The 23,637-nt window shown below is 46.9% G+C and overlaps 1 protein-coding gene across 7 annotated transcripts in view; it reads right to left on the reverse strand.

Annotated features, from left to right (window-relative positions):
* TSNARE1 (t-SNARE domain containing 1) overlaps positions 1-3,254 on the reverse strand; it is a 609,011-nt gene extending 605,757 nt beyond the window's left edge. For 6 of the 7 annotated variants that reach the window (XM_034763709.1, XM_034763708.1, XM_034763705.1 and 3 more), the window contains exon 1: positions 3,176-3,254. The gene's annotated coding sequence lies outside the window, so the exon portion shown is untranslated. The remainder of the gene's footprint in view (positions 1-3,175) is intronic. The other variant, XM_034763704.1, reaches the window with a different exon arrangement.
* Between the last annotated feature and the right edge of the window lie 20,383 nt (positions 3,255-23,637).

Below are 23,637 nucleotides of genomic sequence, written 5' to 3' on the forward strand. Positions count from 1 at the left end.
TCCTTTTGTTCGTTTTAAACCTGCTGCCTATTCATTTCATTAGATGACCCCTAGTTCTTGTATCGTTCCATCGGCAACGTATCAAAGTTAAGAAGAAAATAACCCCTGAAGTCTACGAGCAGGGTTAGCATCACACAATGCAGCTGTGTGGCAAAAAGCTACAGATCCCACTGCAAAGCCGTCTAACACTCATCTGGCTTTATAAGAGGTCATTTTGTGTCAGTCCCAGGTTGCACACGGTCACTAGTATGGTGAGCTAAACCCAGCTGAATTAGGTAGGATTCAAAGGGACACCATCAACTCCGATTTAGATATATTCAGAATCCCTGCGCCACGAGACATCTGTCTATATTCTGAATCGTTAGTTTTGCTCTGAAGGGTGTTTTCAGCAGGCAAACCTCCCAGCAGGGGTTGTCGAGACGCAGTCTAAAACTATAGGGGTATCCTGCTCCTAAGGGCCATGCTAAATCCAGGCTGCTGCCCCCTGCAGAGCCCTGGGCAGAGGCAAAGCCACGGATGATAAGACCCTCGGCCTTTAAGCATCTCCCCTCCCACCCCCGAACAACCTCCCACAAGTTCCGGCATGCATTCCTCATGTCCTTGACCCACTGAGTGGGTGGCTGAACCTTAAACATGGCTTCCACCGCATTGCATGGAGCAGGGAGGCCCAGCGTGAACAGCAAGTATCAGAATGTGCTCAGATACCATGGAAACGGGCACAGAACAGGATGTGTAAACAAGCACTCTCAGGGCGCACGATATACAGAACTGCAGTCTGTGCAGATGGGCTGTCACATTTAACACACATCAGCTGAGTGGAGGTAAACCCCGGCCCAGTCCCGGATGACATGATGCATAGAAAGTAAAGGCAGAAGGGACCATTACAATCACCTAGTCCGACCTCCTGTGTAACGCAGACCAGGGAATTTCATCCAGTGATTCCTGCATCAAGCCCGTAACGTCTGGTCTAGCTGCAGCATACTGATTTAAAGATTCCAAGTGATGAAGGCTCCAGCACATGCCTAGATAAACTGCTCCAGTGGTTAATTCCCTTGACTGCTAAAAGTCTGCAATGTTAAACACAATGTGCTTGTCTGTAGCGAGTGCAAAGGGGTTAGTTACAACTCCTCAAGGCCGCATTCCAGCCTGACCTAGTTTTCAATCCTCAGCCTGCAAAGGAAATTTTATACCAAAACAAGTCAGCACTGGAGAATTACCAATCCAGCGGGAGAGCCCACACAGGGAAATTTGTTTTTCAGGGGTGGTTAGTTACACAACAAAACGGAAAGCGATTTGTACATTGACAATCTCTCTTGCAGGGGCAGGCTGCGATCTGAGGCCTTAGAACACTAAATCTTTACATTTGTTTTTTAGGCAAAATTGGTGCTAGGAGGACAGCCCCTATTTTGAAATTCTCTATCCACAGAGGAGGGGCAACAACATTGCAAGCTTCCCTTACCCTGACCCGCCCACCTGGAAAGACCAGGGAGCTGAAGTCTCCATCCCCATTAGCGTTCATATAGAACAGTGCCACTTTCCTGATATCAAAGCAGGAGTCCATCTACAGCTCCCATGCCCCTGCTATAAAGATGCAGAAAATAGAGTGGCACCCACAAGCTAAGAGTCCTAAAAAAAACCCCAAAATAACCCAAACCCACAGACACTTCCCAAGGAACAAAGAAAGGCACAGGAGGCAACCCAAGAGCTGCAGAGCAGTGTGACTGGTAAAGGGTCACAAACTCTCAGGTCATGCAGTGAAGAAATCATTTACATTAAAGTTAAGCCTGGATTCAGGCTGCAAAAACAGCCATTCAAAACCCTACTCTCCCCCCTGTCAATGCTGGAACTATGGGATCTAACACTGAAACACACAGTTACTATGCTCAAGCTACTTAACGAAAAAGGCAGCTATGTAAATCAATGGCTGCCTCCTACAACTTGAAGTGCAGGAATTCTGGAAGCAAGGGGAACAAAGCCGCGATTATAAGAAAAGTTATGCACACACTGAATGGATCTTTGCTTGTCCTCCCTCGGCCAAGAATGGAGCTTTCCTTGTGAAATGTCCTGGTGAAACAGATGGCAAGTCCCCAGCGAGGTAACTTTAGCACGCCCGCGCTCTTCCAGTGCCAGGAGAGTGGTTTGAACACTCTGGGGCTCCTCAACTACACCCAGCGTGGGTGGCATGGACCTGGCAAGTGCAAGCCGACACATCTGCAGTGCCACAGGCCATAAATCATGGCATCTCTTAGAGCACTTCACACATGAGTTTCCATTTCACATCACACTTCAGCCCAATGGCAAGACTTTTCACACCGGGGTAACCAAATTGTTCACCCACAAAGTCTATCTTTGAGTGACCTGACTTTCAGAGTTGCTGAGCACCCGTAGCTCCAGCTGATCTTAAGGGCTCAGCTTCAAGCAACCGAATCTCAAAACATTGGCCTATGGACATGCGTTAACAATGAAATGCAGCTAACTCTGAGGCAGAAGGGATCAGCTAGCTAGTGTAAAAAACATTTGGAACTGCACATGGAAACACATCCTGTAGAATACAACCTCTGGGACAAGACTAAGATGCACTCTGAACAAGACTCATCTGCACTTTGGGGCAGACTAAGGCAGGATCCATGAGATGTGTGCCCTACAGGCAGAACCCCCACAAGAACCAGCAGGCAGGGGTGCAGCATTTGACCCACTTCTGCTAGCTAGCGACCTGTGGGGTGGGGTGGGCTGTGTCAGGTGGTAGGGACTGCAAGGATGCAGGAATGGGAAGGAAACAAGTATGGCTGAGAGTCTGGTCAGACTGGGTAAACTGGGGGTTTTTTCATCACATTAGCTAACATGATTTGAAATGCCACTTAGTGTAGACACAGCTTAACATCTTTACAATAACATTACCAGGAGCCTATGCGGAGTCTTGCATGGAACAGAACGTCTGCTTGGACAGACCTTGTTTCAGAGCCTAATATTTTGACGGAACACAGCCCCATTTTGCAAACCCTGAGCCAAAGAGAGATGCTGTGCCTCTAAATACGTGATGAAGAACCAGACACAACCCATCCGGTCTGACCAAATGTGCAAGATGTTCGTGACTGTACAACCAGTGTCCAAGACTTCTACCACCTCCCAACTCACAGCAACCTCTCCAATCATAGACAAGATCTTTCCCCCTTACCTTATATTGGAAACAAGGTCCTGTAGAGTTGCTTTTATTCTGTTCTCCCCGTCAGACAAGAATCCTGTGCAATCTGGAATGAAAAACAGAGATTGCTGAGTGGTGTTTGAGTGGAGGGGAATATGCCACAGATACTTTCACAGCTGCTCCATGTCTTTGACTTCTGGATTCCAGGAACAGCTCATGTACTTTGGGCTGCACATCATGACTGAGCACAAAACCAAGCAACACTTATCGCTTACACCACATGTTACACACATTAATCAGAACTTCTCTGAGGTAGTGGAGGGTTATCCTCATTTTAAAGATGAGGAAACAAACGAAGGAGATAAGGGACTTAGAAATCTTCCAGATTATCAGGTGTATTTATGTACTGGGGGGGTGAGGGACAAAACTCAAGGGATTTCTCGACTCCCACCAATAACTTTTAAGGAACGGCCTGGTTCCTTTAGGGCCTCAATCCTGACAGGTGCTGAGCATGCTGGCCCTGGTGCAGTACTTCAGAGCATGTGTAGCTTCAAGCATGTGAATAGCCCCATTGGATCATGCCCCAGATGTTTCCCACTGTAAGTACTGGCCAGTTTCCAATGTTTTTTGGCACCTTACCAGGACTTCAGTTCTCTCTCATCCAAACGATGGAACCTCCAGCATCACAAAACCACTAATGCCTTAGTGGGGTGCTGATAGAGAAGGAAAGGCACTATCTAGTCAACCACTTGGAAGGTCTCCCACCAGATTCTGCTGTGGTCTCGTATCAGCCAGGTACTGACCAGTTTCTCAGAGATGCAATAGCGTGCTACGGCTACATGCTGCCAACACTTCTATCCTCAAGTAGACGGACTGCGGTTGATGGCCTTTTGCCTCAGTAAACAGAGGATCCTTAACATACCACGGTCCTTTGCAATAGCTGGTAAGAACTATTTTTAGTGGATTTAATTGGAAAATAAGAATAAATGCCTTTGCCCGTTAGCCATCGATCTGTTATCAGAAATGCTAATGAAAAATCTTTAAATGATAACTATCCCAATTCCTATGTTTGATAAATAATGAATAGCAATGTCCTTTACTTATTCAAATCCGAAGCATAAATACCTAGTGTTTTGGTACATCTTTGGTGATTCTGGTCCATATACTGAACAACCTCCCCAAGTCCAATGCTCTTTCCATTTTAAATTTTACAGTAGTAAATACCACACTAGCTTATATTTATATTAACTCTCTCTCACACACACACACACACACACACACACACACAAAGAGATCTCTTAAAACCTGAACTATGTAAGTTCCCCTACCAGATGTTACTCAGCTAAAACTCCCATTATTAATCATTATTAATATTTGTATTACAGCACTGCTTAGAAGCCCCAACTGAGACCTGTGCTAGATACTTTGTAGACACATGGTAAGAGACAATCCATGCCCCCATAAGATCTCAGTCTAAATAGACAAACCAGAAAAAGAGCGGGAGGGAAAACAGAGGTACAGCGAGGAGAAGTGAAGGGACCTGCCCAAAGTCACATGGTAGGTCAGCAGCAGAATCAGAAATAGAACTTGGGTTTCTTCACCCTCGGTTCACGACCCCACCCACTAACACGCTCTCTCGCTCTCTGATCAGTAGTTCTATGTGAGAGGTGGCAGGATCGCAATCTCCTCAGGAAGAAACTAGAAGCAAGGTAGATCAACTAGTTTAAAGTTTCTGAATTTTCAAAAAAGTCAATAGAAAAATGTTCAGCCAACTCTAACTGGTAAGTCCTATTCTCTCCCTTTTACAGATGGAGAAAATGAGGTACAGTTCCCATGGTCACCCAGTAAATCTTATGCATACCCCGGTTTTTGGATCTGGACTCTAGAGATGGCCCAGACAAGCTATTGTGATTTTTGACACTTTGGATGGCACTTCTGTGAGTACTGTGATTCATCAGCCATAGACTACAGCCCCAAATTACTGTCTCTCTTGAAATATTTCAATGTCATCACCTGTGTTCTCAGAAAGAACTTGAGAGCTGGATTTAACCCAGACAGAGTTGGAAGTATGGGGTTTAGTCAGCAGGTTAGCCTTGTCTCATTCATGGGGCATTAGGTCTATCACTTCCTTCAATTAATCAGTATCCGTCATAGTCAAATTAAATCAGGGGTGCTCAGCCTTTTTCTTTCTAAGGTCCCCCCAACATGCTATGAGAACTCCATGGCCCACTTGTGCCACAATAACTGATTGTCTGCATATAAAAGCCAGGACCGGCATTAGGGGTTAGCAAGCAGGGCAATTGCTTGGGGCCCCACAAAGCTACATTGCTCAGGCTTCAGTTTCCGCCCTGGGTGGTGGGGCTCAGGGCCCTGGACTTCAGCCCCATGCAGTGGGGCTTCGGCTTTCTGCCTTGGGCCCCAGCAAGTCTAGTGCTGGCCTTGCTTGAGGCCCTCCGTGAAACCTGCTTGAGGCCCCCTAGGCGGCCCCGGACCCCTGGTTCAGAACCACTGAACCAGGTCTCGCTTTTGCCAAGCATCCCAAGTAGAGAGGATGAAGAATTTTTCGATGAAACATTTTTTCGCCAATAAAAGCCAGCTGGTCAGAACCAAAACCGATTGGCGAAACAGAGCCGTTCTTCACAAGTCTCCCAGCTCGAAATATTTTTGCAAAAATCATTTGAAGTTGTCGAAATGTCCCAGTTTGCCTTGATCAAAATGAAAAGTTGTGGGTCTTGAAGTCAAAATGACTTTTTGTTGGAAAATGGTAGTAAATTTAGACTCAAAAAGGTTAACGGGAGAAAGTCAAAATTGAAACAAACCATTCTGATTGACCCAAACCCTTTTTGTTTGTTTGTCAGTTCATGAAAAAAATTTAAATTTTGGCCTTTTTGTTCTTTATTTATTTTTTAAATCTCAAAAATTCTCACAGGACAGGAAACTCATTTCCCACCCAGCCCTAGTCCCACGCACCCTTATTCTGCCAGATTTTCACTGCTGTCTCTTAGGACAGTGAACTAAGTACGGGGGACCACAGAAAGGGATTCCTGACATCTAATCCTGGGTCTGCCACTTGCCTGACTGTTTCATCCCAGGAGAGTAAGTCAAGGTGGTGAAATCTGACCAGTAGATAGGTTCCAGAGACCTTGATTTTTGCCTAATACACAAGAGAGCAGATTAAGACTGAATGTAATTGCTAGAGGGCTTTCCCTTTCCTGCCCTCCCCTGATTCTTATCATGCAGATAGAAAGCAGAAGACCAGAAGTCCGAAGTGCAGGCAATGCGATGTTTATTGAGGTTAGTTCCAAGCAAGCATAACCAGAGTTCTACATACCAGCAGAGTCTGTTTCCCAGTGTTCCATTTCCAGCTGTGACGCCGCAAAGCGTTTACCTCGTGTCCCCCTTCCCAGCTCTGACATGCCAGAGCCTTGCCCTGTGTCCCCTTTCCCCTCACACCCAGATGGTCAATTCAGTCCATAACTTCTGAGTTCCCTGTAATTCTTCACCGATACTAGGCGTTCTTCTAGTAGCATCTGCAAATCATGCTTTCTATCATCTCCAATTGGCTAGGAAACTTCATCTCCTCATGGGAAAGGATGACCTGGCCTCATTTACACACACTTTTGTCACCTCCCATCTGGACTCCAGCAATGCTACCAACCTAGGCATGGGGTTATCAGCCCTCAGGAAACTCCAACTAGTACAGAACACTGCAGCATGTCTGCTCAGCAACACCGGATGCCATGAGTACACCATACCTGTCCTGCGCTCGCTAAACTGGCTTCCCATAGAACAGTGAGTCAAGGTCTCGGGCCTTTATCTTCAAAATGGACCAATGGAGTGGGCCCAGCATACCTAAAAGATTACCTGATGCTCCAGGGTGAAACCCACACTCGAAAACTTCGCTCCTCAGACAACGGAACTTTCTAACATAAGGGTAAAGCTCATCCGTGCGGGAGACAGAACTTTCTCAGGGACTGGTTCAAGACTATGGAACAAACTCACGGAAAAACGGGCCCATGACAAATTTCCCCACCTTCTGCTCTACGGCACGATTCACCAACCTGCCTTCTCTAACACACATGAGAGCGGATACATTTAAAATGAAAACCCAGCTAACCCAAACAAAACACCGCCCTGCACACACAACTCTCCCCTTAGTGAAAAGATGAGAGAGAGAATGAGCCACCCATAACAGGTGTTAGTCATATCGCATAATGTGCAGCCGGAAGACGCCCACATCCCACAGTGATGAGAGTAGGATAAAGGCTAGTATATTATAACGACAGAAGCCTTAAGAACTCAGCCTAGTAATAGGGTCAGGCAGGAAAGGGAATGGGGGGCTGAGAGGGTAGAAATCGCAAGTGCAGTTTAATTAATGAAATACAGGATGTTGGTAATTTCCAAGCAGAGTGAGTTATACAGAGTCCTTGAAAGGAGAGATCACCCTGGGACCCTAACAGGATAGAAGTAAATACATTTTTAAAAGGGAACAGGCCTGATTTTCAAAAGCGCAGAGCACCCACAATCCCAGCTGACAATAATAAGGGCTATGGATGCTCATCAGCTCTGAAAAATCAGGCACAGGGAACATGTTAGGGCAGGATGCGACGGAGGCATCTTATTAAGAGTCACAAAAAGGACAAAACACTTTACGAACAGCAGACTGAATCCTCTGCTGGATTACAGCAGAATAGCTCGACTGAAGACACCAGAGCTAGGATGAATTTATACCATCTGAGAATCTGCGCCTATCTGCAGTGACATATGCTGAGACGACAACGAGAAAGAGGGTCAAATCCTCATGTTTCAGGGTCTACGTGGATCACCAGCTGAGGGCCAGGAAGAAATCATCCACGTTCGGAACCCAAGGTGTATGCACCCAGTTAGCAGAGGAGTATTATGGGTCTGGGCTTTACCTGAAACCTCCAGCCACCGGAGGAGACACAGTATCAATCTCTGTTGGTAGAGGAATTGCCATTGCATTCAGAAAAACAAAAATAGCGGATCCATTTCAGAGATCAGGCCAGACTGAAGTAACCGGTGCAAAAATCCTCAAGGGCTTGGTAATGATGATGCAGTTTTATGAGCAATTCTCCTGTTGAGTTATGTGTTTGACCCACAGGAAGTGGGCAGCTTTCCTTTATCACCTCCCTTATTAAATGAAAATGCCATTCAGACTTACAGAAACACAATACTAACAGAGAGGTCATACAAGGGGGACACAGCATCCTCCTTGATTAGTCAAATCATATCCAACAAGGCTGCCGGCTGGAAAATTACCTGGTGGGTTACACTGGAATTCTCCTGACTTGCCACACTAGCCATGCCTGGCCGAAATACAGCAATCCTCCTCATATGTAAGTCGCCTCTGGGGCATACACTGACACACTGCCCAGATAAACCAGGTGTAAAATATAGTGACTTTTACCTGTGTCAATAACAACACCTTCGATTACTAAAGCGGGAGGAATTTTAAAAATCTATTTTAATTTCCACTGCCTACCATAGGTACTTATCTGGCCCCTGTAATAGGATCATCTGAGCACCTCACAGTCTTTAATGTATTTATCCTCACAACACCCCTGTGTGGCAGAGCAGTGCTATTATCCCCATGTTACAGTTGAAGAACTGGGGCACAAAGAGGCTAAGTGTCTTGCCCAAGGTCTCCCAGGAAGTCTATGGCAAAGCAAGGTCTTGAACCCAGATATGACGTTTCCCAGGGCTACTCAGGGTTATGAGGCACCTTGCTACCACCTGCCCTGCCTGTGTAGAAGGCTTGTCTGTGCCTGCTGAATGTTAGCTCCCTGGTTCTACCAGCCACACAGTTTGAGCCTAGGGTCACAGAGCTAGATGAAGTAACTAGACTGCCCAGAGCCAGGTGGTTTGGAAGCATGTGGGATTCAATGAAGTAGTGACCATACAGTGTGGCGCCGGGCCAGGTTGTAAAACTGATCTCCAGGAAGAGAACACCACCACTGCATGCAATTGGCCAGACTATGCCTACCCTTTCACCCTCTGCAACTCCAGCAGACATCATCAGAGCCGTGTGAACAACAGTCAGGGCACGTGCTGGCTCATGGCACTTACCTTCAACACACTCAATCTGCAGTTGTGAATCACTTGTTCAGAAACTAGTTACACCACCTACCCTTGCATTCTTCCCCTCGTTTCACTTTCATGCCCCAGTAGCTGGCTGGTATACAGCCCTCTCTGGCACCTCCCTGTCCCTGCTATGCTGACAAAATTTGCCTTCACAGTGCTGTTGGAGACTTTAAAACAGATGGTTCCAGGTAAGTTCACTGTCCACATGGTTGAGAATTCGTCCAGGTTAGCTCATGGTATCATGCCCTCTACAAGCATGGGACTATCCCAGATACTTTCTGGCTCAGTGCACTCAGCTGCCCACACTCAGGACCTATATTTCTGGGGTGGGACTGGAGGTGTGAGTGGTGGTTCCACTATTGCCACAAACAGTTACCTCTTCCAGTTTGAAATCAAGGCACCCCCTTCACTATCGTAGCCAGACACCCATTTCATCAATCCACCCTGGCAGGGCCGGCTCCAGGCACCAGCCTGGCAAGCAGGTGCTTGGGGCGGCCGCTTCGGAGAGGGGCGGCAAGTCCAGGTATTCGGCGGCAATTCGGCAGACGGTCCCTCATTCCCGCTGGTAGCAAAGGACCGCCCGCCGAATTGCCGCCACAGATCGCGATCGTGGCTTTTTTTTTTTTTTATTTTAATTTTTTTTTTTTTTGGTTGCTTGGGGCGGCCAAAACCCTGGAGCCGGCCCTGCACGCTGGGACGTGAAAGGGTTCACATAACTCAGGGGAGAATTTACCCTACTGCCAAAAGAGCCCCATCAATGGCTTGGTAAGACGTAACCACCTTTCGTCCTCAACCATCAATATGGCAGTGCCTAGCCACTCTCAGGTCAGCATGTTACCGATGACTGAGACGGACACAGCAAGCAGGGAGATAGCAGGAGTGCCCATAATAGGCGTTATAGGCCAAGGATAGCAGACTGTGCAATGCCACGGCTCTAAGGGAAGGGAGGAAAGAAGGGTATCTTCACTTCCACCACAGCATCTGCATAGACCTGATCAGAAGCAACATTCCAACCAGGTCATTCCTACCAGCCTCGGCTTCAGCGCAGTCAAGGGGCAGGTCTTCACTACCCGCCGGATCGGCGGGTAGTCATCGATCCCCGATCACTCTGCCGTCGACTCCAGAACTCCACCACTGTTGAGAGGCGGAAGCGGAGTCGACGGGGGAGCGGCGGCAGTCGACCCCGCGCCGTGAGGATGCGAGATAAGTCGATCTAAGCTACGGCAACTTCAGCTACGCTATTCTCGTAGCTGAAGTTGCGTACCTTAGATCGATTCCCTCCCCCCCCCAGTGTAGACCAGGGCAAGCATATCACACTAGGAGGATTCTAATCCATGCCAGGGATAAGCTCACTTGGAATCAGGTTGGATTGTCAGCTTGGTCAGGGGATCAAAACTCCACCTACGGGGAGACAACGGCAGCTGGACATCTAAATGTTCCAGCCCTATCTACCATGATAATATAAAAGCTGCATTGCCAGCCTTGAGTCTGGTACTGTGGTACAGTCCCATGTCATCAATATCTTACTGGATACGGGATATCTTATTGGAATCTATTCTTCAGTACTGATCCTTTTGCAGTATTTTTACTTGGGGTGCGTAAATACAACAATAAGGCACCCATGATGTTGTCCTGTGTGACCAAAGATGACCCTGACGATTGTATTATGTCTTGTGAGTACGGATGTGGCTAAAGCAGCTAATGGGCGAGCGGCAGTCCTTTCTGCATGAAGTGCACAGGTAGCTCGATGCCGAAGAAGAGATTCCAATCTGCGCCTGCTGAGTCCGCCACTGTTTACGATCCAGCCCCTGTGCCTCAAGAGCCATACAGTGATTAATCTCCAACTGGGTAACCCTATTGTTGACTACTGCTCACCAGCATGGTCAATCTGTTGCTGACGGCTCCCCGCTGCCAACGCCAATGTTGCACTGTTTCAAGTGATGCTCCAGTGTGTCCTTGAAGCGTTTCTTCTAGCCACCACATATGCAGTTGCCCACTTCCAGTTCCCCACGCAGCAACTGCTTTGGCATTCTGGTGTCGGCCACCCTCAACACATGACCAGCCCAGCGTCACTGGGATGCGATGAGCACGGCTTTGATCCCTGGGGCGTAACTACGTTCCAGAACCTCAGTATTGGTAACTTTATCCTGCTATTTGATGCAGAGCATGGCACGCAGATGTAGTAAATCGAATTTATCTAGAAGCTTAATGGGATGCCTGTACCAGGTCCAGGTCTCACACCCGTACAAGTTGGACAGCACAATGTATAGGCTTTTAGATTGGTTTGAAGCTTAATACCATGTCGCTGCCAACTCAGCCTGATAGTCTGCCAAACGATAAACTGGCTTTGTTGATACTACTTGTCAGCGCCTTGTCTATAGTATCATCATTTGACAATACACTGACAAGACAGCAGAAGGCTATAACTGCACTTAGCTGTGTGTTGCTAATGGCGATTTTCAGTTTCGGGTAGGGTTTCCCTGGAACAGGTTGATACATGACCTTGCACTTTTTCAGATGGATTGTCAGCCTGTACCTTTCTGCAGACTCTGAGAATCTGTGCATAATCAGTTGTGTCTCTCCTACATACAACCAAGGCACAGTAGCCCTAGAAAGACAGAGCCTGAGCAACAAGTGTGGATGACAGAAAGAAGAAATGGGAGGAGCCACTTATCTAAGACATGAAAACAGATAGATACATGAGTGGTTGTGTTCTCTGCCACAGGTTTTACCAAGACAGCAACAGACAGCTCTGACCACCGCAGGACCACAGAAATCAGAGGCAAGAAAGAACAGCTACATCATGCTGACTATCACGCCCTGCCGGAAGCATCTGCTGTATGATGGGCTAATAGCGCCACGTGACACCCACTGGCATACCTCCTGCTCCCGCGGCTGCTTCCTCGACTCAGACTACCCCCAAACACTAACACAACCAAGAGCAGTGTGCGTACGTATGCTCAGAAATGTAATGTACGGAGCGCTTGGCTCTGAATAATACAAAAGCGTGGCGTATTTCTTTTAGTGCCTTAATTGCTACGTGTCTGCGCCTTCTCTCACCTCTTCTGTCATTTACAAATTTCAATTCCATCTAAAGCTCCACTGACCCCTCTTAGGCTCTCCCTTCAGAATGCGATTGTAATTCAACATAATTAGGCAGGACAGAAAGCCAGGACCTTTTTACATTGTCAACTGTATTTCATTTGTTGGACATGATAAAGAGGCTCTAATTTAATGCTCAGGCTAGTCAATGGTACATTACTGATTCCGTCAATTTCCCACTGGATGCTCCAGAGACTAAGACAGTAGAATGTAAGGAGGAATTTCTCTCTGAACAGCAGGGATGGGCCCCGTAACACCACTCCTTTGGGAGGAAGATTCTCCAGACAGACGAGAAAAAGGGCACAAGAACTGGGGGCTTGTATGGCTGGGGTGGGGGACGACCTGATAACAGTCTTCAAATATGTTAACGGCTGTTATAAAGTGGACTGTGCTCAACAGTTCTCTATGTCCACTGAAGCCACGGCAAGAAGCAACTGGCTTAACTCGCACCAAGGGAGATTCACGTTAGCTATCAGGAAAAAGTTTTCCAATTACAAGGACAGTGAAGCACTAGAACAGGTGACTTAAGGAGGTTGTGGAAGCCCCATCAGGAGGATTTTAAGAATGGGTGGCACACACCCCACCCGGGCCTGGATGGTCAATCCTGCCTCAACACAGGGGCTGAGCTAGATGACCTCTTGCGATCCCTTCCAGCCCCGCATCTTCATGATTCTCTGACCCAAATGGACTGATAGGATTCCAGAATGCCTAGCTGCGAGGGCCTGTTGCCTACAGAGCCTCAATGCCCAGGAAGAGGTTATGAACCAAACCTGCATGGAAGCTGGAAGCTGGATTTCGTGTCTCATTCAGTGAGCTATAAGGAAGGCCTGTGCCGTAAGCCCTGTGTGAGATTCTTACAGGCCTGACGCTCTGAGAAGGGCTCCAGGGACACACCTCTGCTCACGACTTAGTAAGGAGAGGGAAGGAAGCAAGCTCACCCATACGCCATTTTCACCCGGGGATAATCCAAATATCTTTGTCATTTATCCCCATGGAGTAGTACGCTGCCCCTCCGACTGCAAGCTATATAGAAAAGCACCTTTTCCCAAGACACAGGGAAGGCTTTTGGGTGTCCCGAATCCTCCTGCACAAAATGAACATCTGATTTTAAAGAGCTAACTTCAGCAGGCCAGCGTTAAATATTCACATCTAAGTATTATGGTAGAGGGGGCAGACACAGGCTCTATAGATTGTATGGGGAGACTGGAGGTGTCACAGGGTGACTAGCCCTTTAAGTGGAGATGGGTCCGGCCCCACCTGTAACACATTTAGCTCACCACCCCAGATGGAGAAAATGAGCAATGTCTCAAGGTAAGCAGATAATGTGACTGAATGAAGCCTCCCGAGTGTAGATAAGAGTAGTCTGTAGAGAATTAAAGGGAGACTCCAAAGTAGGAGACCTTGGGCGTTGCTGCTTGACAGAGAACAGGGACAGACTCAAAGGCGCAGGAGAGCTGCAGGAACAGCTCTACATGGAGACTCTGCCTAGCTCCCAGGCAGAAAGCCAGGGGTGCGGCCTGCAGGGAGCAGGACCCCGGAAGGCTGGACTGTGGGCAGTAAGTCTTAGAACAGAAAGGCTCAGCCGGGACAGGACTGAGAGTATGTCTATACTTACCCGCTGGTCCAGCGGCAAGCAATCGATCGTCTGGGATTGATTTATCACGTCTTGTCTAGACGCGATAAATCGATCCCAGAAGTGCTCGCCGTCGACGCCAGTAATCCTGCTCCGCGAGAGGAGTAGGCGGAGTCGACGGGGGAGCCTGCCTGCCGCGTGTGGACCCGCGGTAAGTACCTTTAAGTTCGAACGAAGGTACTTCGACTTCAGCTACATTATTCACATAGCTGAAGTTGCGTATCTTAGTTCGAACTGGGGGCTTAGTGTGGACCAGCCCTAAGAACCCATAACCAAAGGTTATGAGCCAGCTAGAAAGGCTGGGTGGGAGTTCTTGTGTTTCCCTGTGAACTTTGCTAGTAAAACCCCAACTCCAAGAAGGGGTGTTATTTGACACATGAAAGCCTATCTTGCAGCTGCTGGGGAGACCAAGAAGGGGAAACTGAGGCAGGGGCTAGCCCAAAAAGGATCCAAGCTCTCTGCATATTGTCACCATGACATTACGAACGGCCATGGCATGCAGTAGAGTGACAACCATGAAATCCCAGGTGACCACAGATGTGTTAGCATACATAAATCATTGTATACCTAGGATTTCCTGTGTTTATTTTTCCGAAAAGTCTTTATTTTGCACAAATTATACATGTTTCAAATGGTATATTTAGACTTGGTTGGTTGGTTTGTCTTTTAAATAGCAAACATTTTAGTTCAAGTTCTCCTCTCAGTATCCAGATTCAATTCAAACCAAGGTTTTTGTGCTCGAGACAGGAAAAGCTAAAAGCCACAGAAATGCATTGGGCAGCTCCCTCCATCTCTAGCTGGGTTATTTAAATTCTCAGAAACAGAGTTTAGGATATAACCCAACAGACATCTCCCTCCCCCGTCCCCCCCGGGCCTAAAATCTGAAATTTCAAACTGGTAAAACTGATCATTTTCAATGCTTAATGGAAAAAAAGAAAAAAGGCAATCTGCTGAGGGAAAAGAAATCTTAGGGGTATTTTTTTAAATTTAAGCCTACAACCAGAAACCCTCATTATGCCTCTGCATTCTATGCTGGACATGCAATAGCCCTTACTTATGTGATCTGGTATATCTCAAAGTAAAAATTAATCACCTTTAATTATGTACATTATTCTGATTAAAAGAAAACAGCAAAGCTGTGAACTCCTGGTTACTCAAGACTTAGAACATTTAATACAGTTCTCTTGTACCTATAACTAGGGCCCTATCTATTTCACGGCCGTGAAAAACGTTTCGTGAAATAAGCCCTTCCCCGTGAAATCTAACCTCCCCGTTGCTGCTGGGAGCTCCTAGCTTCAAGTCCCCACTGGACTGGGGAGGGACAGGACTTGTCCTTGCATGGCAGCTCTGGTGGGGAAGAGCGGGGAGATCAGACCCACTTCTGGGTACCTTTTGGGTTGGGAGTCCCCCGGTTACAACACTGTGAAATCTCAGATGTAAACAGCTGAAAACATGAAATTGACCAATTTTAACACCCTCTGGCCGTGAAATTGATCAAAATGGACCGTAAAATTAGTAGGGTCCTACCTATAACCTAACTGCCCTATGACTTCATTCCATATTTAGGTGGTAGCCTCCACTTTTAAGGTATCTTTCTACCAGAGAATCAAAGGTTGTTTTTGTTTTGTTTTTTTTAATGGCTGTGACTTAGTTCCAACTCCTAGAGAGAATCAGAGAAGCAGCATGGCCTAGTAGATAGATTACTAGACTGGAACTCAGGAGACCTAGGTTCTATTCCCCACCCTGCCACTGCTCTGATAAATGACCTTGAGCAAGGCACTTCTCCCTGTGCCTTGGTTTCTCCATCTGTAAAATGTAATTATACTGACCTCCTTTGTGAAGTACTAGAGATGAAAAGCGCTATATAACAGGCAAGTATTATTATAAGCAGTGGTAACCCCAAAAGAATTGTATAGGCAAAACAATGCGGCATTCTAACTGAAAACAGGTAGAAATCCCCATCAGAACCATATAAGTCTTTATGATCGAAAAATAAACCCCAGCAGATTGTCGCTAGAATTATGTGAATCATCATGTTGTTATAGCAACTTCATCTCTGCATCAAATCTAAAAACCAAGCACAGTTCAAATAATATAAAAACATTAGGTAAAAATGATATATAACGAGATAAAAATGGATGGGCTCAACCACAGAGCAAAACCCCCACATTTCTCTCGCCTCCTCACCCCCCTCTGAAAACATTTTCCTTTCTGTATTTAAATAAAGGTGGGGGGGGGGAGAAACATAGAGCTTATGGTAAAGAAATACAGTAGTTCACATCATCAAATTCTATTATGACACTACAATCAAGGTCCATTAAACCTTTGTAAATTAAAATTGGGGAAAATGAGTAAAGCCAAATGAAATTCTGAATATTTCCAGAACACCCTTCAATCACTGACCCAGTTGTCCCTGAGCATGACAGAATTTACCCACTGCCTGAACATTCACATCCAGTTCCTCACTCACTGTTTTGAACACTAATATACAGTGTCTCAAAGGCTGCAACATTTCCTCCTGATCTGTATAGAATGTCTTGAAAGCTAACGAGTTTACTGGTTTCACAGGTACAACACTACAACTTCAAGGAATCCAGTCTAAAAGCACAGCAGCACGGTTGCTTCCAAGTATAGCCTTTTTATAGCACACACTGAACTCCTCCTGAAAACTGATAAAAAATAAATATTCTTCAAGTATGTGTAATATTGTTTCCCTTAACTTATGCACTGTCTCACATTCTCTGCCTTAAATATGAATTCCAAAAATGATGAAGGGAAAGCGTTTGTGGACAAAGGTTTTGTTATGCGACATGAATGTGTTTTCTGTTACTGTCTTCCTTTCAAGGAATTATACGGCTGGAAGACAGCACTGTCTGATTGCAGTTTACTCACTAGTGGTGATTGACAGACTTTCTGTAGTGAGTGTAAGGGTCTAAGCCATCCACTTCTGCAGGATGCAATCTTCCATTTAAACAAGTGAAACGGGCAGGTAGGAGGGGAGAAGTAGTAGTTGAAAAGTTGTCATTGTCTACACTGGGTGGGGGGTGATCGATCCAAGATACGCAACTTCAGCTACGCAAATAGCGTAGCTGAAGTCGAAGTATCTTGGATTGAATTACCTGGGATCCATATGGCGCAGAATCAACGGCCGCGGCTCCCCCGTCGACTGCGCTACCGCCGCTCGCTCTGGTGGAGTTCCGGAGTCGACGGTGAGCGCGTTCGGGGATCGATATATCGCGTCTTAACGAGACGCGATATATCGATCCCGGATAAATCGATTGCTACCCGCCAATACGGCGGGTAGTGAAGACGTACCCTAACTCTTATAGTTACAATGACAGCTTTTCAAGCAAACTGCATCTATGAGAGCCAGTGTTATCTTCCTGAACCTGCAGGCAGATAGACCCAGTGCTTCTGCTGCTGCTCAGAGCTGTCCAAAGCTACAACAGAGTGACTGTGGCTATTCAGGACTTTGCGGACAGCAGTGAAATGGACCAGAATCAGATCAGTTTAACTGTGCTGCTGATTGGCAGCAATGTGTGTAGCATTAGAAGCAGTGTGTGGAGCAAGTCACTAGGGACAAGGATCTACAAAACAGAGGTTGGGAAAGGAGTAGGGCAGAGGGGACACCCCCTTTGCAGCAGCCAGAAAGATGAAGGAAGGGTGGAGTACAGGAGACATACACCTGCACTGGAGCAGTCAGGAGGTGAAGGGGAGTGCTTCTCCTCTCTTTCAGTAAGGAGGAAGTGGGGCTCCAGATTTATACAGAACATAACATTTATCCCTTTGAATTAGAGCGCCTGGGTTTTTTTGTTTGTTTGTTTTTTATTATTATTATATTTTATTTTTGTTTTTTTGGTGGGGAGTGGGAGGGAGCAAGGAAATAAGAGTGGTGACACAAAAAATGTTTCACTGTGGATAGAAGGCTTCAATCCATGGATAAAATTTTCAAGTCCCAGATAAGCTATTTTTGTGATGTGGACTCCACAGTTCAGTTCACACAGGCCAACACCCATTACATGGCAACTTTTTGGTCACTATTAACTTTGGTTAGAAGGGAATGTGCCATCTAGAAGTGAAAAGATTTGACCCCCAAACCCAGCACCCTAAGAAAGCCAGTCTTCTGCCATCTCCATTCCAGTGAGGAATGATTACATTTGCTCTGATTACTTTTGGGAAGCATATATGGTTGTAAGATGAAGCAACAGCTCACCTATTAACGACCACCCTGCAACTCTAGTATGATCCCATCCAGATTCCCAGAGCTGGGCCAGGAGGCACCTCAGAGCTTTTCAGAGCACAATGTGACAATTAATATAAGGCAAATTAAACACACCCAAAACATGATTTTAATACTCAGCTCTGATCCCAACAGGGGCAGCAGATTAATCCAGAAGAGGACAGTAAAATATTTTCACTAATTGACAATTAAAAATAAAGTGATAAAAAGTAACAGCCTGATTGCTATTCTCTCATAACCGAAGAGGATAGAGGCACCGCCCTCCCCAAATGGGAGGGGTTTTTTTAAATGCATTTCTTCATTAAAGTTTCCTCGTAGGCTGGTGGAATGAGTCACCTTTTCCCTGCTTCAATATGAAGGAAAAAGTGGGAGGGAAAGACTTGCACAGCTTTACAAACACCTGTTTCGCCCCGGCTGTTCCAAAGCAAAAGGCTTTTATCCCAGGGCGCCCCAGATAACGTGAAGCAGCCCCAAATTTCCAGGCCAGCACAGGGGCTCCCTAACCCTTCTTTCCCTTACTACAGAGGTGAAGAGCTCTCCCATGGCCTCAGAGCCTTGCTCTATCCTCAGACACACAGCTGTACAACCAGCCCTCAGCATAACTCTGTCGAGCTGCTTTCCTCCGCAGAAGGAATATGGGGACGAAATTTGCTTCTCTCCCCACCCCACCCCCTGCAGCGCTTTGGTGACAGACTCACTGGCTCATGAATACAGATGGGACTTTCTGTGCTCCAATCAAATATAATGAAGCGAGATCACATAAGCCATTATTATCAACAGCGCGAGTCATGTCATCTCTCTTCCCCACACACGGCTTGCGGAGTCAGAGCAGCCTCTAACTCGGAGCGTGCTGCAGGGCTCCGTGTGAGAAGCATGTGACTCTGGGGGTGGGGGAGAGCTCGCTCTTATTTCATAACTGGCTCTTCAAAGCTTTCCGGTCAGAAAAGGTCCCAGAGTCAAGCTGGCAGGCAAGTTCTCACTTGTTCGGTTTGTCCCAGTTCGCCCCTTCGCGGCCGAGTCACGGGGGCGGTGGGGGTTAGACAACGCTGCAGGTCGATTCTGTGGAGACGAGAGGAAATAGTTCCATCGGGGAGACAAATGAGCAAGACAGACAACATGCTGTTGCCCTCAGCTTTCCAACACCTCCCCAGAGGCAGTAGTTTAAGGTCCTCTTTGCTTGTTTTATAAACTTGGAAGAACCAGGCAGCTCAGGAAATAATAAGGGGACAGCACTGGACTCTTACAGAGGATTTCTCTCCCAAGCACCGCACAAACATTCCTTCAGCCCCAGCAGCCCTCCAAGGCAGGAAAGGAATATCATTCCCAACTAACAGATGGGAAAATCGAGGCACAGAGGTTAAAAGCAACTTGCCCAAGATCAAAAGGAGTTCATGTTAAATCTTTTCGCCCCCCTGCCCTTACCAGTAACAGACTGTCTGCAACCCCCCTCCATTACTGCACAGCCCAGGCTTCCACAAGCTGAAGGCAGAGTTGGGGGCAGAACTGGGGATGGGGGAGGAGCTGGGACTGGAGGCTGAGCTGATCTGGCGGCAGAGAGGGGATGAGGGCAGAGCCAGGCTGGGGGCAGCGCAGGGGGTGGAGGGGAGCTGCGGCTGAGATCAGAACTGGTCTGGGGATGGGAGGAATGAGGGCAGAGCCGGACTGAGGCCGGAGTGGAGCTAAGGCTGCGGTCGGAGCTGGTCTGGGGGCGGAGAGGGAGTGAGGGCAAAGCTGGGCCTGGAGACGGAGCAATTCTTGGGGCCGAATATAGGGCACTCCCTTCCCATCCCCCATGGGGGCTGGCCCCGACCCTGCCACGTGCCCCCTTGAACATTCCTTTGTGTGCCCCCCAGTGATAACCATTGTACTAGAGCATGCAGTCCCCTTCCCCAACCGCACATCCCTAATGGGAAGAGATAGCAGCCTTTTCACATGTAGGTTGCCCATGTGATTCCAACTTATGTTGTAGGGGCTGAAATTCGCTGTTATCTGGTGTCTCTGTGATGACCTAGAGGAAACCGGTTGGTGACCCAAGTCTGGTAGCATCTGTGACGGGTTCAGTCACAGAGACCCCCTTGTGACTGTCACCTGATGTGCTGAAATTACCTCTGAGCCCGTTTTCTCTGCCAGTTTGGGACACCAGAACCCTGCCTTGTTGAGCCAGACATGCTAGCCTGCTGCAACACAGGCCCAGGGTCTGGGCTACACCCCCAAAGCTGCAGACTTTAACTAAAAACAGCTCAGCAAGTTACCTGTCTCCAGCACACAAATGCCCAGCTCCCAATGGGATCCAAGCCCCAAATAAATCCGTTTTACCCTGTATAAAGCTTATACAGGGTAAATTTGTAAATTGTTCACCCTCGATATCACTGATAGAGAATATGCACAGCTGTTTGCTCCCCCAGATATTAATCACGTACTCTGGGTTTATTAATAAACAAAAGTGATTTTATTAAATATAAAAAGTAGGATTTAAGTGGTTTCAAGTAACAACAGACAGAACAAAGTAAGTCACAAAGCAAAATAAAACAAAACACGCAAGTCTAAGCCTAATACATTAAGAAATTGATTACAGGTAATATCTCACCCTCAAAGATGTTCCAATAAGCTTCTTTCACAGACTAGACTCCTTCCTAGTCTGGGACCGATCCTTTCCCCTAGTACAGTTTTTGTTAGATCCAGCAGACACATTAGGTGGAAACCAGGGGCTCTCTCATGACTGGCAGCCTCCTTTGTCCTGCTCCACCCCCTTTTATAGCTTTGGCACAAGGCGGGAATCTTTTGTCTCTCTGGGTCCCCACCCCTCCTTCTAAATGGAAAAGTACCAGATTTAAGATGGATTTCATTATCAGGTGACATCATCACATGTCACTGTAAGACCCCTAGTCTCCATTTCCCATGGGCTGGCCCGCACGTACACAGGGAGGTTTTCAAGTAACTAAGGCCATTTATAACTGATTGTTTCTGGAGCACCCTTAATGGCCTCCACTTAATATGTCTACATCAAAAATACAAATTTATATCTTATTCTCCTAACTCCAGATATAGAAATAATACATGCAAACATATAGGATGAACACACTTAGTAGATTACAAGCTTTCTAATAACACCATACAAGGGGTATTTAGCGTAAAGCATATTCCAATTATGTCATGTTCATAAGCATACTTCCATAAAGCATATGGAGTGCAACGTCACAGCATCTATTAGAGAAGTGTCTTTGTTGGCAGACTCAGTATATAGGCATGGAGGATTAACTATCTTTTCTCCTGCCATCTCCATTCGGGTCAGGAATGAGGCACATACTAGCAGGGCAGTGAGTGGCTCTCACAATGCCCATGCTATATCGGTGCTCCTCCGGCATAGAAGGGATAGTGGTCTCCAGGGCCATCAAGCCATAAGCTCTGAATTCACTGGCGAGCAAGTGCCATCTTTCACAGCCAGGGGCAGCAGATAACATTGGAAACAAAAAAATGTGGCTTGGGACTTGGGTTGTGCTGCTCCTCAGCGGTATGGCTTACCAGCATCTCTTGTGTTCTCCATCATCTCTGCTTTCGCATATAAAGAACTAGGTCTCTAGCTATTATAGTTGTGAAGAAAACCTCACGCCAGTGAACCAAGTGTACCCAATGCAGAGATGTCTACCAGAGTCTGTGACAAGCATTGAACAAACACCGCTGAGGGGATAGGCTGCCCCCTGCATCTCAGGGAGGTGTTAACACAGTTGTCCAGTGCTGACAGTTAACGTTAACATTTAAATTATTTATTTCCTCCTTTAACAAAGGGGGGGGGGGAGGGTCAAGCCCAGCAAAGGCCACAGACACGTTAAAGCCCGACTGAAGGGAGTTAGCTCAAGGAACAAGCAGGTACAATCATACTCTGAATATCTGCACAATTTACTGAGAGAGGCGCCTCAGATGGGTGAAGCTTAATTTGTGGGCAGAGACTGGAAGAGTACCACCATAGTACCACTACTGTCCCCATCTCTACTCCCCCCATTCAACTTCTGGTTGGGTTAAAAAGCTTGTGATCCAGAGAACAAAATTTCTTTGTTAACCTGCTGCAGGGCAACTATTACTCAGGGTTGAAAGGTAGGAGTCCAGCCACCAGGTACCAAAAGCCTTCCAGATCTGCCTAGGCAGGTGCAAAAAAGACGTTTACAAGGGACAGAGATTCCAAAAATAAACAAAGGACACTTCAAAAGGCCGAGTATGGTCCATCTGTGTGCCCAATCCCACTGAATCAGATACAGGTGAAGAGAAAGGACATTTTTATGGTTAAGGTACTGACTGGAACTGTGAAGATCTGGTTCATTTCTCACCTCTGCCACAGATTCCCTGCGTGACCTTGGACAAGACATTTGACTGCTCTATGTCTCAGCTCCCCAACTGTAAAACAGGCATAACACTACTTCCCTTCTCCCCAGTTAAACTGTAAGCTCTTTTTGTCACTCCCAGTATGTTCAGTGCTTAGCATAACGGGGCCCTGGTCTCAGCTGGGCCCCCTAGGAGCTACTAGAATACAAAGAACAAGCTACATCCATCCTTGGTGTAACTCCACTGTTTCCCAGTGTTCCCAATGGTGTTACACCAGGGAAGAATTTGGCCCCCACCAATGGCGTTACACCAGGGAAGACTTTGGCCCTCTGCTTGTGTTTGGTTTCGAGATGGCGCAGCAGGGCTGCGAGGCGGGGGTTGTTTGCAAACTGCTGCATGTTCACATTTCGTGCTTCACGTGTCAGTAATTTCCCCTCTCACTTAGAAGGGCGCACTTCACTTTTCTAAAACGTAGTAATTTATTCTATAGGGAACAACAGTGCAAACAAGTTTGTGTGCAAAAGTGAGAAAAACAAGCTCATGCCACATAAAACAGTAATAAAAACAGGATCCTGGGGGCCTAATTCACTTACACCATGGATGTAACCAGAGCGCCAGCCCGCCAATCCAATAACACAGCTGAAACATGGGTGATTTGATTTGAGGTCAGTTGCCAGCAGCAGTACTATATAATGTTTTTAAGTGGCCTCCTCAGCACCACACAAACACAGCCGTGATTTCTGAAAGAAGCAAACAGTTTGCCTTTGACTATATTTGACAAGTCGTGGGAAGAGTTTGTAGAGCGGTAGCCTTACGAGAAGGCGGGAGACAAACAAATGCAAAGATGCTTGGAGCCTGGTCACCATCATCCCTTAAGCGTAACCTGCATCTCCAATGAAATAATCAAAAAGCCTTCTACCATGCGACAGTCCCTGCCCCAAAGAGCTCACAAAGGACAACAGATGGATACAGAAAGACCAACGGGGGGACAGCAAGGAAACAGTAAGACAATATTGATCAGAATATTGATCACAGCAGCCAGCGGCCCAACCGTTGTCAAGTTTTTTGGTAGGCATCCCGGAGAGTTTTAAGAAGGGAAGG

Source organism: Trachemys scripta, chromosome 2 (assembly GCF_013100865.1).
Source record: "Trachemys scripta elegans isolate TJP31775 chromosome 2, CAS_Tse_1.0, whole genome shotgun sequence".
Lineage (NCBI taxonomy): Eukaryota > Metazoa > Chordata > Testudines > Emydidae > Trachemys > Trachemys scripta.